Below are 16,969 nucleotides of genomic sequence, written 5' to 3'. Positions count from 1 at the left end.
TGCGAGTGGCACCTTTTAGCGCTCCGAGACGCCATCCGGCGTGGAGGGCGCTATATAAATCCAACTTGTTGTTGTTGATATAAGATTCCAAGTCCCAATGTGGGGTTTGAACCCACAACCTTCTGACTCAAAAGCGATAGTGCTACCACTGCTCCAGGCTGACAATACCATTGCGCTTTGAGAAATCTAGAAGACGTGATAAGGCACTTTGTCAAATGCAAGAATTATTATCATAAGGTAATATATGCGCTAGTTTTTTTTTAAAAAATTTTTCTCAACTCATTATGTTAATCAAAGGATACTACTGCAAATATTACTCCGATAAGTGAATGCCCATCAAATTTTTTAGCGATGAGTTTTTGAGGTGCATGGAATTATAATTATTGTATTACAAACATTATTATGGTGGATTTTAGAGTTTTCATCATGTATTCCTTGTGGTCACAGTGATACGAGTCATTGAGGTCAAATTCACGATACTTTTTTTGGAAATCTTTAATATGTCTTTATTCTTCCCCTTTGGCTTCTGTTTAACCCTGGAAGCCAAAGCCATACTGGTAGGTAGTGGTAGATAGACAAGCAATGGGAAGCTTCCCAGAAAGTCCTCTCAATGGCAAACTATATGTATTAACTAAGCCCCAGCTGTACTCCAACACACATTCTGGGATCCCCAAGCCTTAACTATCGCCAACTTGCTCCAAATACTCTTCAGAATTAAGTAAACGGTAAATATAAAGAGGGACTCCTTCCAGTAACTGGATTTACATCACACTGACGTGCATGAACTCTGCTCTGAATCCCTAACCTCCTGAATCCGACCCACAGCCCGGGAGCGAACCTTCGACTGTCCAATTTGTAGTTGTTATTGTTGTTGTTGACACAATCTGCTTAATAGCTTGACAGTAGTTAATATAATAATAATCCTTGCATTTGATATAGCGCTTTTTCACGTCTTTTCTAATGGGATTCCTTAGTAAAGATGAATGGTCACACTGAAACTTTTATCTTTAGCTTTCAGATGCTGATCCACCTGCTGTTGATTTTTTTGTAGTTGTCCGAGTATCTGACATGTGGAAATCCATCACCATGCTTGAGTATCCAAATCAGACTGAGTATTCCACATATGTATACCAACAATGCATAGAAATTTCCCCATGTCTGGGACGTAATGAGCACTCTCTCCTTGGAGGGATCTACCATTTACTTAATTCTGAAGAGTATTTGGAGCAAGTTGGCGATAGTTAAGGCTTGGGGATCCCAGAATGTGTGTTGGAGTACAGCTGGGGTTTAGTTAATACATATAGTTTGCCATTGAGAGGACTTTCTGGGAAGCTTCCCATTGTTGTCTATCTACCACTACCTACCAGTATGGCTTTGGCTTCCAGGGTTAAACAGGAGCCAAGGGGGAAGAATTCCCAGTCACCAGTCCACCACTCTACGTCCTGCCAATGAACCAGACTGGCTGCAGGATCATTCAGGACACTGTTAATGTTGTGGACCCATTTGGCTCAGAAACCGGATTTTGACATTCGGTTGCCAAGCATGTCCAAGAGAGATACTCTGCTTATCTCCCTTCCCTGCCACCCTCCACCCCCCACCCCCCTGCCCCCCCCAAGTCCAGGGGATATTCACCAGTTGGCCATTTGACATCTGCTTGCTGTTGATTTCAAAAAGTATTCTTATATTTCTTTCTCTTATCAGCACCACGTACCACAGGCTCCATTGTCACAGCAGCAGAGAAACCACCTAATCATGTTCATCCCTTTACTTTATTTCTTAGAATTTTACAGCTTTTAGTCAGAAAATTCGGTTAAGGCGGTGTCTCAGCCTGAGGTACAGGAGTATAATTTCAACATATCTCAAGAAATTCCTGAAGAGTGACTCAGAGTTTCAAATGGGACTCCTTCTGGTAAATGGAAGTCGATCACGGCCATAAGAATTATGGGAACTCTGTTTTGCAATGACCTACTTCTAAACTACTTTAGAAATGATGTGTTTATGATGAATGCTTGGAGCCCTCTTTTTCCTCTTACAAGAAACTTTTCACAATGTAAGCCAACCTAGCGATTGAGTGCCAGCAATTTATAAACCATTTAGGCAGGAGGGGAGGGACAACTTGATTTCGTCATTCCCTGGTATGTGATAGATGACAATCAGGATCTGCAGCTGACTGTATATTATTCCGTATCTCAGAGAAACTAAAGCCAATTTTTAATAAGAAGCTTGGTCAGAGCTGTAGGCACATAGTATATTCAACCATTTTTCATAAACAGTCCTGAAGTGAATGATCAATTTATCTGGGAGATGGTTGGCCAGGATACAAGGAGAAAGTCCCTTCTCTTTTCGAACAGAATAATGGCATCTAAACAGGCAGACAAGCCTTCGGCTTTATTTCTCATTCGAAGGATAGCACTTCCAACAATTCAGTATATTGCTCCTCAGCAATATACTGTGAACGCAAAGTCCTGATGCAGGGCTTGAATCCTCCTTCTGTGTCAGAGACAAGAGTGATGCTAACTGAGCTAACCCAAATGCAGATATAGTTGGGATTTTTCCATTAAAATCATACATCATCAACTAGGTATATTTGGACGTGTAATATTTTATCATTAATTATTTCAGTCTCTTTGAAAAATGTGCTTTATTACAATGGCAACTTGCATTTTTATAGCATCCTTCATGGGGGTAGAGCCTTGACTATATTGCAGACTGTTCACAAACTATCTTTCTATTTTCCATTTACTCTTTCCAATACTCAGGTATTGCAGGGAATTTTATGGCAAAATTTGGGAATTTATTAATATGTTCCTTGTCGCAAAGAGAACAGGCAACATTTTAAGAAATCACAGAAATTTGTTAGCATTTCTTAATGTGAATCATCCTTGATAATGAAGGTCTTATCACATCTCCAGCTACCGCCCCATCTCTAACCTCTCATTCCTCTTCAAGGTCCTGGAACAAGTCGTCGCGTCCCAGCTCCGCTCCTTTCTTTCTCGCCATTCCCTCTTTCAACCCCTCGAATCCAGCTTCCATTCTGCCCACAGCACGGAAACAGCCCGGGTCAAAGTCACTAATGACATTCTGAACATCTGTGACTAGGGCTCCCTCTGCCTCCTTGTCCTCCTCGACATCTCTGCCGCCTTCAACACTGTCGACCACTCCATCCTCATACACCGCCTCTCCTCTTTACTTAACCTTCATGCCCTTGCCTGGTTCAATTCCTATCTCTCACACCGTCTACACTTTGTTGTCTCTAATAGTTTCTCCTCCAACCCCCGCACTGTCATGTCTGGCATCCCCCAGGGCTCTGTCCTTGGCCCTCTCCTCTTTAATATCTATATGCTCCCACTTGGTGACATCATCCACAGACATGGGGTCAACTTCCATATGTATGCGGATGACACTCAGCTCTATCTTTCTGCCTCCACCCTCAACTCCAGGACCACTGCTGTCCTGACAGACTGCCTGTTGGACATCAAGTCCTGGATGAGGGCAAATTTCCTATAGTTGAATGTGAACAAGACTGAGACCCTCCTGATTGGCTCGCGCCAGCGCCTCAGCACCTCAGGCTCTGGCAGCATCAACCTCCATGGTTGCTCACTACAACTCACCAGCCAGTCAGGAACCTCGGTGTCTTTTTCGACCCTCAACTGTCTTTTCTTCCCCACATCCAAGCCATGACCTGCTCTGCCTTCCCTCACCTCCGTAACATCGCCCAACTCCGCCACTACCTCACCCCTCAGGCCGCTGAAACTCTTGTTCATGCCTTCATCACCTCCAGGCTCGACTATGCAAATGCCCTGCTTGTCGGCCTTCCCAACTCCTCCCTCCACAGACTGCAGATAATCCAGAACTCTGCAGCCCGTGTCCTCTCCCGCACCGAACTCCGTGACCCCATCTCCCCCACTCTCGCCCGACTCCATTGGCTCCCTATCCTTCAGAGGATCCAATTCAAAATCCTGGTCCTCACCTGCAAAGTCCTCCATGGCCTCGCCCCACCCTACCTCTGTGACCTCCTAACCTCCTACCAACCCGCCCGTTCCCTCCACTCAGCCAGCTCTGGCCTGCTCCACGTCCCCCGACCCACCCGCCCTACCATTGGTGGGAGAGCCTTCAGCCACTCTGCCCCCAACCTCTGGAATTCCATCCCCCAGTCACTCCGCCTCGCCCCCTCCTTAGCCTCCTTCAAGTCCCACCTAAAGACCCTCCTCTTCGACCATGCCATCGGCCACCCCCCTTACCCTCCCCTCCCTTCTCCCCCCTGACCCCAGCTCAGGTCTGAAATGCTGTACACTGTCCAGCGCCTTGGGACGTCCTCCAGATGTGAAAGGCGCTATACAAATGTAATCTTGTTGTTGTTGTTGTTATCCTGTGAAGCACTTTGAGAAGTCTCGAAGACGTTATAAGGCTTTATATCAAATGTAAGTATTATTATTATAAAATGTAGTGACTATGTGTTTGCAGGTGAATGTGGCAATCAATTTGCGCACAGCAATGTCCCACAAATAGCCAATAAGTGAATGACCAATTTTATTTGATTCTATATTTTAAAAACTGCCATTGATAGATTGGGCTTGAAAGAAAAAAGAAAATCAGTGGTGATGGTTGGAAGTAATATTGAAATCTGGGGATAGGAATGTTAGGAGCAAGTTTCATCATGTATCCATTCCTCGGCGATCCTTAGAATAACTGAATAAATTACTTCCTCTTAATTCATTCATAGCGATTTCTGGAACTACAGGTTCTAGCTCGAAACAACTCTGTAATCCTTATAGTAAGAGAGCAAGACACTTGCCAGATCTCACCATCCGCTCAAAACCTGTGAATAAGTTATGGTCAATGCTATAAGTGGAATGTAATTCATAATCTGTGAATCTTTATTGAATGTTTTGTTTATATATTAAATTCCCTTTATAAAGAATAAAGGCATTGCAAAAAGTTCAATATTTTTAACAATCAGTGTAATATAGACCCAAATCTTCAAATGGATTAAAAGGGAAAATTAGATTTTAGTGGAATCTATTTAGGAAACATTATAAGTAACGTCAGTGTCTAACTGGAAATGTTATAATAACAGTGATAATAATAATAATAATACTTGCATTTGATATAGTGCCTTTGATGTCAAGAAGACGTGTTAAAGAAGAAGGCATTTTACAGGATTTACTGCAAAATATAGTGACTTTGAAGACAAACATACATTAGGGTTGAAAAACATCCAATTATAAAGGATTTTCATTTTTGCTTATGTGGTGGAATTGGACTGTCAACCTAGACTGTGAGCTTAAAGTCCCGACATGGGACTCATTGTACCTCATCTATAGTCAATAATGTCATCTAATTCTTTCAATAAAATATGAATTTGATTTGTGTGTATGATCTATGTCAAACAGTGCAATTTATTTTTCTCGCAGGATACCATCAAGATATATTGTGTCAAATTCAGTTTATCAAATTTAAAATGTTATTCATTGCAAATGTATAGCTTACAATTGTTTTCTCTCAAGAATTAATGAAAGAAAACAAACCATTGTAATACTTATGCATTTCATTCGCAACAAATTGTGATATGAATCATTTTTCAGGATGTAAAACTCTGAATATAATAATACAACTGATATAGTTGGCATAATGACTGACAACACATGCATATACAGTATCAAAGCCCTGTGCGAACCATATTTTTGGAATATAAGCATTTGACAGCAGGGAAACTCTTCAGTATCCGGCCAAAGGTTTGCATGTGCTTTGCAATATGTTTTTCAGTTGTCTTCCGTTATGTCTCAGTATCTGTAACCTCTTTTCCAAGAAGCAATTAGCACAATCTTTGTGAGAAATGTTAAGAAAGGTAGCTTATCTTTAACAGTGACTGACTGTACTTTTTCCACATGCTTTGACTAATGTGCAGTATTACTGGTAAAGTTCGTAAGGCCATTCAGATCCACAATGGGAGAATCAGGCAAAGTAGTTGACATGATCAAAATAGATAATGTGATTCTGGTCCTAAAACAAAAAGGTTAGAAGCATGAGCCCGAAGATCATAAGATCATCAATTTATCATCTTTAGCAAGAAAAATATTGTGGTATTACCATAATGGAAGCAGTAATAGTAATAATAAAGACAATTAATCCAAGCTGACTGGGGTCTACAATAAGCAAGTTCAGCCCAACTAATTTATTGATTCTTTGAAGATCTAAAAGAGTGAGTGGATAAAAGAAATATTGTTTACATTATGGGTGAGAAACTTCCTCCTTAATCAATCCAGATTTCACTTGGGCATAACAATCTTCTGAAATACTTTCTGAAAATGAAAATGCCTTTGGATGAATTTTTTCTTGTCGCTGAATGTAAGGACTTTTACAATCCTATTATAATCCCATGTCCTTATGCTTTTGCAAGAGTTATTTGAACCTTAAGCATCTTGTAGATCAAAATGAAGTGTAAAAATATTAAGAAGGATGTTTTAAGTTGATCAAAACACTGCACAAGGTAGGAATAAGGGAGAAATTAACCCAAAGCTCAGTCTAAACCACAATCTCATAGTACTGATATTAATGATAAACTACAACCTTCTGATTCAGAGCCATGTAGTCTACCAATTGAGTCAAGCTGACACCTAGTACAATTTGTTCCATCTTATTTTAAAACAAAAATCCCAAGAGGTGTGAATAACCAAAGTAAAACCTCCAAGAATGGAAAACTATGAAAAATGTCCCCAATTCCAAAGGCAATTTAGTAAATTATGTTAGGACATAAATCTAATATTTAAATCAACATTTTTCAACTTTGATATGTTGCATTCCAAGCTTGATATTCCCATGATCCCAACAGGACTGGAGTCATAATAGTGCTCTTAGACTATTTAGTCATGCATATTTATATATATTCCCGATGTTTCATATCCTGTTCATTACTAACTTGTTCATCCAGTTCTATTTTAAAAGGAATAATTGACACTGTGTTCCCCAACCTTGATAAACATTTATTGCATATATGTGCTACTCTGTGGGAAAAAACATTATAATTCAAACTTCGAGTCTTTCTTCGTGCTTGCCAATTTTCTACTGAGGCCATTTAGTCCTAAATGAAACAACCCATTAATATCTACATTATCTATACATTATAAAAACTTGATCAAAATCTCTCTCAGTGTTATTTACCAAGTCCAATTTTGGAATTTTTCCTTCTTATACTGTTCATCTTGGAATCATCTTTGTCGCTCTTTATAATGTGTATATATATATGTACAATTTAAAGTACTTGCTATATCATACTTAAAATGAATTTGATATATTGCAAGTATTGTCTAACGTCTTGAAGGAGGAGAGACAATTCTGTTAAGTGTGACTGCATAGGTCCAAGTGTGGCCTAGATCATCTGTGTTAAATTGATGGCGATGTCATACGTAAACTAAAGGAAACTATCATTTGGAATCAAGGAGAAGTGATGAATTATGCCGTTGAATGAAACTGTTCTGAATCTCTGCTCAGATGATTGTTAAAGATCCTGTTGCACTATTCAAAAAGAGAAAGAAGTCTCTCCCAATGTCATGATGAACAAATCGCTCAAATAAAATTGGTCATTCACATCACTGCTGTTTGTAACACATTGCTATGCACATATTTGCTGCCGCGTTCACCTACAAAATACACAATCCTTGCACTTTACAGTATATCCTGTGAAGCACTTTGAGACATCATCCTGAGGTGAAAAGCGCTATATCAAATGCAAGGATTATTTTTAATATTATTATCCCAATGTTATGAACCATCACACTTTTCATCCCATAGATGTAAACAAAAATTGAAGAATTGCCCAAATGTAACAGAAGATATGAGTGCTGCCTTTGAGAACTACAACATTGTGTAATGAGGAAAATAAGATGCACACAAAACAAATGTGGAACTCTTTATTATAATACCCTCCATCTAAGTAGAAGAAGCTTTTTTTTGTTTCATTGCAATAATATTATTTATTCATGTTTTAATAGTGCTTTGGGCACTAAAATAAGCAACAACAACAACAACAAAATTACATTTGTGTAGCACCTTTCACATCGGGAGGACGACCCAAGGCGCTGGACAGACAGTTACGGACCCGAGCTAGATTTCGGGGTCGGGGAGGGTGGACAGCAGGGGAGGAAGCAGGGAGATCGAAAGCATGGTGGAAGAGCAGGGTCTTGAGACAGGTCTTGAAGGTGGCAAGGGAGGGGGCGAAGCAGAGGGACTGCGGGATAGAGTTCCAAAGGATGAGTGCAGAGGAGCCGAAGGCCCGCCCGCCGATAGTGGGGCGAGCAAGGTGGGGGATGTGAAGCAGGCCGGAGAGCCTTGGGCAGATTTGCAAAGCAAATCCCCAGAACAAAAATTTACATAATTCAACTTACAGTACAATTTATATTTATATAACATATTTCATGTTGGGATGAGGACGTGAATCAGAATCTCTATTGTACATACTGTAATTACTTTATTAGAGATATTCTCTTTGAGTATGCTCTTTCTTAGTAACTATTAGCAAAGAATGAAACATTCTGATAAATATGTTAAAATCAACCTGTATAAAGTTGGACAATCTCCCACTAACTGAATATGAGACTGCTGATGACAGCATAGCCAGCCTGGCTCATCAGCAGGACCTGGAAGAGCAGACCAGTCACCGAGTGCAGGGAACCATCCCACTCAGTTCCTGTTAACCCTGCAAACCAAAGCCCTAATGGGCAGGGTGGTCCTAGCTGTAGAAGCAGCGGGGAAGCTTGTCGGACAGCAATATCAATGGCAAGCTATGCGGTTTTAGCTGGTTAGACTTCAGTAGTACTTCAACGCCCACTTTTGGGTCCTCAAGCCTTGGCTCTTGCCAACCTTCACCTAATACTTTCTGGAATTAGGTAAGCAGGATGCGTCTCTCCAGGGAGAGAGCGCACATTCCATTTGAACAATCTACTTCTGGGATATCCTTGTGTAGGTGGGATTTGTGGAAATCTCAGCTTGGTTTGGATGCTCTTTAAGCATGGTGATGGATTTCTGCATGTGTGAGATACCCGGCTGACCAAACATGAATTGGTGATGCAAGTGCTGAGCAAGAACTGAAGTGCCAAAAGTTATTAAGTCTGTGTGTGGAAACCTATCTTCAAACAAAGAGAAGAATATCCTCTTTGATAAGGTGCACAGTAAGATGAATTAGAACCTTGCAGAAATAATTGAATCCTTCTCTGAAGTACTTTGACTCAGCACTCTCGCCTCTGAGTTAGCAGGTGTAGGTTCAAGCCCTGCTTTGGTGCTTGAGCTGCAGTCCAGCTGACACTCCAGTTCAATGCTGGAGGAAATGAATCAATATTGAAGGCGCCAGCTTTTGGTTGTGACGTTGAATTAAGGATGTGCTTCTTTGTGAAAATAGACTTGAAAGATCCCACGGCACAATTTGAAAAGTCAAGGGAAGGGAGTTTCTTCCGGTGTGCTGGTTAACAATCGTCCAGACAAATTGGTCATTCACTTTATTGCTTTGTGGAACCTCACTGTGTGCAACAAAAAGTGCGTTGGCCAACAAAAACAGTGACAGTAATTACTGTAAAGGGCTTTGAGACATTTTGACGTGATAAGGTACAATAAAAATGCACATTTTTTAAAAATAAAAAATAAAAAGGTGTTTATATGATAAAGTATAGATTTAAATATAATTTGGGCACAAGGCACAACAACAAAACAATCATTGAGATACTTGTCCCCGCAATTGTTTGACCTCCATAATAAGGCACAGGAGCCCGGCAAGGGAATTACTTTCCATTTCTGATCTTATTTTCTACAGCTCTCCTTGAATGTTTCACTACAGCTCCAGCCTTAGCAGGTACCGCAACGTACTGCAAAAAAAGCAACACTTCACCATTTTATCTGTACTTGATGGTTGTCCCTCCATTTAAAACTACTGTATAATGATTCCTTTGTGGATTGCTCTTTCCTTTCGATAAGGTACATTATTATAGCACCTTATCACTTCAAAATATCTCAAAGAGCTTTAGTTACTGTCGGATTCAGTCACTGTTTTTGTTGGCCAATGCACTTCTGGTTGCTCACAGCAAGGTCCAGCAAGAAAACATACTGAAATGATCCCGGTTTGTGGCTGATTATGTGGTCCTTATGGTGTCTGAACTTCACAAACAATTACAAGAATGGGGTCCAATTCGTCTGACAATTAATCATAGAAGTTAGCAACTATGCCCTAAGATGATAGGTGCTGTGTCTTGCGATGTGAACGCCGACCCTGTCTACGTGCCATAGATAATTTGGATTCTGCAACAACTCAAATACAGTTGTATCCATTTTATGTCAAAGTGTTCAGAGAAGATTTGTCAAAATAAAAATAAAGCACTTGAGATGTCTTCCCGACATGCCTCTATATCAAATGCAAGGATTATTTTACATAATATTAAATAAAAACAGAAATCGATGGGAACACTCAGCAGGTCAGGCGAGGGAAGTGACTTAATGTTTCAGGCTGATGACTTTTCGTCAGAAGGATTATTATTATTGGTTTGGGCATGTGGCAATGTTTTTGAAAAGTTGTTACTGGGAAGAAAATACAACACATCCTTGACTTTGCTTTTCTCCTGAAGGAATGTGAACTCATCCCTTTAGGTTTCTTTACTCAGCAGCAAATGTAACTCATTAACTATATTAGTTTGTGCTCGGACTACTTTTTAACCTTCTGATTCTGTTTTCCCATCAGAGTTCAAGAAAAGCTTTACGTCTCAAAGCGCTTCACAGAATATGCTGTAAAGTGAATTGACTGCATATTATGTGGGCAAAACTTTTGTGAAACCATTTGAAAATAGAAGGGAACCTCTTCCGACATCCTGGTGATTGCTAACAGTGACCGGCGATTAATATTAAGATGGAAAATGCCTTCCTAGGGAACCTCCTGTGATCCTACAGCCTCTGTTATTTTCTCCTCTGAGCAAATATTTGTCTGGTTTGCTCACCAGCATCCTCTGCAACTCCATCCCAGAGACCCTCTACCTTATCCTCCCTACTCAGCAACAAGCCCCCCCCCCACCCACCCCCCACCCCCTGAAGCTCAGGCACCCAGTCAAGAATGTGAAGTGCTTTGAGAAGTTCTCCCAACATGAAATATGCTATATAAATGTAAATTGTTATTATTTGCTCCTTAACTATCCCTTGTCATTCTCAACGATTCCAAATACTGTAACTTATTAATGTAACTTAGATAATTATTTGGGGAGGGCAAGTTTGCAAAGCAATGGGGAGAGAGTGTGGGAGTGGGATTGATTTGGACAGCTCTTTTTAAAGAGCCGACACAGACACAATGGGCCGAATGGCCTCATTCTGTGCTGTATAATTCTATGATTCTATTGTATGCATGCCTTATGAACACTGCATATTCATTTGAAAATAGCTGGCGGTGAATGCATACAAAACACTACATTTCCTCTATATTTTGCCCACAAAATATACAGTTAATTCAATTTACAGTATATTCTGTGAAGCGCTTTGAGACGTCTCAAAGATGTGAAAATGCGTTATATCAAGTGTGAGGATTATTATTACTGTGACTTATTTTAAGCTGCCTACTATATATGAGAGGGGTCATTAAGAATACATTGAGGAAGCAGTGAAGAATAATGAGGCTGATAGCTGGACACTGTCATCTGGATTACAATCACAGCTACAGAAGTTGGGGGTGTTCAAACCAAAGAGAAGACTCAGGGAGATTTTATTGAACAGCTCAAGATAGTCCCACAAACAGTCATGGATTGAAGTGACCAATTTATTATTATTACTATATTATTATAAAGAAATTATTATCCCCGGAACAGTGATCTGTAAATCGACTAATAACTGGGTTCCTACTTACTGCTAGGTAAACAGAGGCATGTGGAGTAAGGAAACTTGCCCAACATTTCGCCCTGCCCAGGAATCAAATCCAGGTCTCCCGCTTGCGAGGCGAGTGCTCTAACCACTGAGCTACAAAATCCTTAAGGATGAAGAAAAATTGAATCCTAAATTATATTTAACAAGGTCAAAAAGTCAAGAATAAGGCACAAATTCAAATCCAGCAGAAGTGGAAAGGTGAATGGGCAGATCACATTCAATTATTTTATATAGAGGGTGTTGAATCTGTGGAATAGACTTGTCCAGGACCTTCTGTGTCAGACTGCATCAGCAAATCCAAAGTGAATTAGATATCCATTTGATATTGATGATAATAAGCCTTGCATTTGCATTCTGCATTTTAGTTGAGAGTACTTTGGAACTGGTCATATGCTGTTCTAAAATGTAAGCATGCTTTAATAACACTGAATAAACATTTGAAAATGGCTGGCTGTGAATGCGTACAAAACGCTACATTTCCTCTGTAAGCAGCAATGCTCTTTTCCTGTCTTTTTCTAGATGCCTTGACCTGTATGACGGGCAGCATAAGTAAGAAAGCATTATTGTGAGGGGCTATAGCTTATTGCACTTTACAGACAGCAACATGATGACGTAACATATTTTCTGCATTCACAGGCATATATTATCACTTTCAAATGATAATACAGTGTTGTTGAAGCATGCATCTGTTTAGAACAGTTGTCTAGGTGATTAATAATTTCATTTTCATCTTAAAATGAAGCAAGCATGTCACTTATTCCAATTATTTGATTGCCATAAACTTTGTTTTGTTTAACTTCACTTAATGCAATAAATATTTTGAAAGTTGCAGCTTTGTATAGATAAATATATGCTAATGCCATCATGAGATGTTCTTTTATCTAAACTAAAACTGAAATGTAAACCAGGATGTTTTACTCAAGAAAACTTTATGGTTGCTGATGCCTTTTTGATACATAGATCGCCAGTTCTTTGTATTGTGTGTCTGCCAGTCAGAGCACTCTATATCAGTGAGATAATTTAATCAAGATCTTAAGGAAATGACATATTATTTGGCAACCTGGAAGATAATAATATATAGTAATAATAATCCTTGCATTTGATACAGCGCCTTATTACATCATTGAGACGGCCCAAAGTGCTTCACAAAATACCATATAAAGTGAATTGACTGTAAATTTCGTTGGGGGAAACACAGCAGCCAATTGCGCACAGCAGTGTCCCACAAATAGTCGTGGATTGAGTGGCTAAATTATTATTTAAAACTTTTTTTAAGGAATTATTACCCCAGGAACAGTGGATCCGCCAATTGACTATCATCAGGTAACTGCTTACTCTTAGGGAAACAGAGGTGTGTGGAGTAAGGAAACTTGGCTAAGGTTTTTCCCCATCCAGGAATCAAACCCAGATCCTCTCGCTTACAAGGCGAATGCTCTCAGCAATATGTAAATGAATCTTAATAGTCTTTCAGCTATGTTGGTTGTGAGGTACGGACGGAGGCGGGCAATATGACAGAGGTGCGAAAAAAGCGGTCTTGGTGTGGGGTAGAAAGGAAAGCTGGGGATCGAACCTAACACCTAAGATTTGCATGGTTTCGGAGAGTCTGGGGGAGAGCCCGGGGAGATGGAGGAGTTCAAACCCGCAGGAGAGAAGACGTTGATGGGAGCCAAAGAGTATGGCTTCCATCTTGCCGACATTCAGCTGCAGGCTTTCATGGCACTACTCAAAAAGAAAAGAAAGTTTCTTTTGGTGTCCTGGCCATAAAATAAGTGACCATTCATTCATTCATTCATTTGTTTATTTGTTTATTTGTTTATTTGTTTATTTGTTTATTTATATCTTCAGATTAAATGATTCATGGCTGTTTATGGGACATTGCAGTATGCAATTTGTTGCCACATCTACCTATAAAATGCACAGCTGCTACACTTTACAGAAAAATGAAGCACTTTGAGATGTACTCCTAACTTGAAAGGCACCATAATCAAATGCAAAGATTATGCAAAAACACCAGGAGAAATTCCCTTCTCTTTGAATATTGCCACGAGATCTTTAACTAATGTGAACATGCCAATGGGAGCTCAATTTAACAACTCATTTGAAAACTACAAGTTACAAATGTTCCCTTTGAAAAAAGGGTTGTAATGTGTTTATTCACATACATTATAGCCATCCATGGCCTTAGAGAGAAACATTCCTGAGATTAAAACAGAGAAGTTACAGAATAACCAATTACTGCAGTTTTACGGCATTAAACCTTTACGTCTGCATTTGTGGTACACATTTTACAACTTTGTAAGATGCGTGCCTTCATTGTATGGCAATATACTTAAGATGGCAGTAGATTTGAAGAGTGACTCAGCTGTTTACTTATCAGTCACTTTATTGTCTGTTGCAGCTTTCTGAATAGGTAATAGTTGCAGCCTAACTAGAACGTTGAAACAACTGATCAGGATCAAACATCACATGCTATTAATCAAACGGACTTGAGCCAAATCTAAGAACGAAAAAGTAACAACCCTTGGAATTTCTAATGGGCCCATTATAAAGTCCAAAAAGCATTAGGAAGGCTATGACCGGACTAAAGATGCACGCACTGCTGGTTCCCACATAAGAATCAACACATCGGAACCGTACAACAATAAAAGGGCAAGGAAGGATCGTGGCCCCTGCACTCAAAATCAGTAGCCCGGTTAAAAGTGCAATTCATGGGGAACTGTCAGCATTGAAACATCTCAGTTCAAACTTGTTTCACTGAGGATCAAGTGGAGGAGGCTAATTTCGTTTTCTAGACACTTAAATCCCATTTTCCCAGGAGGCTTTACCCTCCACTGTCTCAACGTATCTCTTAAAGAGAATATCTTATTCTGAAGTATCTCCGTTGAGTTTGAATGGAACAATGCCTCCGAATACATCACTGTCACAGCCAGTGTGTCCGTCAAACCTGAGTGAATTCCAGAAAAGCGTTCATTCTGTTTTCCCAAAAGAAATGATAGTTATTGTGATTGATGCAAACATTTGTGAAAGGAGTCTTGATTTAATTGTGCAAAGCTTAACTGTATTTTACTTTATGGGAGTGAATGATAACTCTGACAAGCAAAAAGGAATTTACGCATATAGATTATTGTTTTAACTGCTTGAAAGTTCGCAGCTGCAGTGTGGGCCTAAAATTGCAACGATTATTCCTACTCAAATAAAAGGCAGACTCTCCTTCTGAGGCCACATGATGTTCAGGTGTTTTCTGACATGCAGAAGGACTGCTAAAACTCACAGGCAGCTGGGAAACTACCCTGAAATGGGTGTCACAAACATGAAAAAGCAGTAATTCCCTTTAGCTGGTCAAAGAGCCGTTGTTTTGTTTCTGAAATTCTTTCTTTACAAATTTTCTGTTTTACCATCATGGGGAGTTATTCCGCTCTGTGGGTTTCTTGTAGCAATTTTGTTGATGTTGGCTAAATGCTACAGTTTTCCATTTTGCTCATTAGTCCCTCAGCACTCATATACCTTATAAAGTAAAGAAATTATAAATTAAATGGATTTGAAATTGCAACACAATTTTTTATAAGTACAGAGGGATAATTCTGCAAACATTTAGTAAATAGTACAAAATAAAAATTACGATTAGGTGAATAAATGAACAACATGGACCATTAGAGCTGAATAATTGCTGTTTTTTTTAAATTGATTTCATTGTATCTAGTATTTGTCATGTACAAATGCACTTTCTGAAAAGCTCCTTTGCCTTTGCGACATGTGTAAACCATTTCCACAGTACATGGGCACAGGGATTATTTTGTTTAATAATCATCAATTTCACTCCATTCTTGTGAAATGCAAACAATTCCTTTCCTTTATCTGGACCCCAGAGGTCGAAAATTCTAGCACATTCTCTTTTCTTTAAGACAATTATCTTAAAATGTAAGATAGTGTCAAATTTTCAGAATTTCTTAAATTCAATATTACTCTAGAAGCCAGATTTCTGTAGTCCTGGAGTCCTGTAGCTCAGCAGTTCGAGCACTCGCCTTGCAAGCGAGACACCTGGGTTCAATTCCAGGCAGGGCGAAACCTTGGGCAAGTTTCCTTACTCCACACGCCTAATAATAATCCCTCCAAAACCAAAACAATAATAAATTGGTCATTTTCAATCTACGACTGTTTGTGGGACATTGCTGTGCGCAATTGGCTGCCGCGTTCGCCCACAAATATACAGTCAATTCACTTTACAGTGTGTTCTGTGAAGCGCTTTGGACATCCTCCCGACGTGAAAAGCGCTATATCAAATGCAAGGATTATTATTATTATTATTATTATTATTATTATTATTATTATTATTATTATTATTATTTATAAACAATAATAAATTGGTCATTTTCAATCCACGACTGTTGTGGGACACTGCTGTGCACAATTGGCTGCCGTGTTTCGCCCACAAATATACAGTCAATTCACTTTACAGTATATTCTGTGAAGCACTTTGAGAAGTTGAGAAGACGTGAAAAAGCGCTATGTCAAATGCAAGGATTATTATTATTATTATTTCCCTAAAAATGCAATGTCATTTTGCAAAATACCTCGGAAGCTGTTTTTCCACAGTGCCCAAAAAGAACTTGAAGTCTAAACCCATGTCTACTACTTTAGCAAAGTACATGCTTTGCAAAGTCCTGCAACACACAATCCACATTGTGTTTGTTTCAATGCGCTTTCAGTGAGAAAAATAATAATGTTTACATTTAGTGTAGTGCATTTCACATCAGGAGAATGTCTCAAAGCAGTTTACAGGATATATTGTAAAGTCTAGTGACTGTGTGTTTTGCAGGTGAGTGGAGTGAATAGTACAAGCTTCATTTTTTTAGAAAATAAAATCATCATCCTTGTATTTGATGCAGCACCTGTAACATAAAGGCATCTCCAAGCACTTTACAGGTGTTGATAAGTGCATTATAGGCAAACATAGCAAACAACTTGCGCATAGCATTGTTCCGCAAACTACACAATAAATTTTTCTGAAGAAACAATGGCTGGTACTCACTCCATTCTCTCTTCAAATAGTATCTTCAACATTCACCTGTAAAGATAGACAGGACCT

The sequence above is a fragment of the Callorhinchus milii genome, unplaced genomic scaffold (assembly GCF_018977255.1).
Source record: "Callorhinchus milii isolate IMCB2004 unplaced genomic scaffold, IMCB_Cmil_1.0 Scaffold1, whole genome shotgun sequence".
In the NCBI taxonomy this organism is placed as follows: domain Eukaryota; kingdom Metazoa; phylum Chordata; class Chondrichthyes; order Chimaeriformes; family Callorhinchidae; genus Callorhinchus; species Callorhinchus milii.
Note: the sequence above shows the minus strand (reverse complement) of the source record.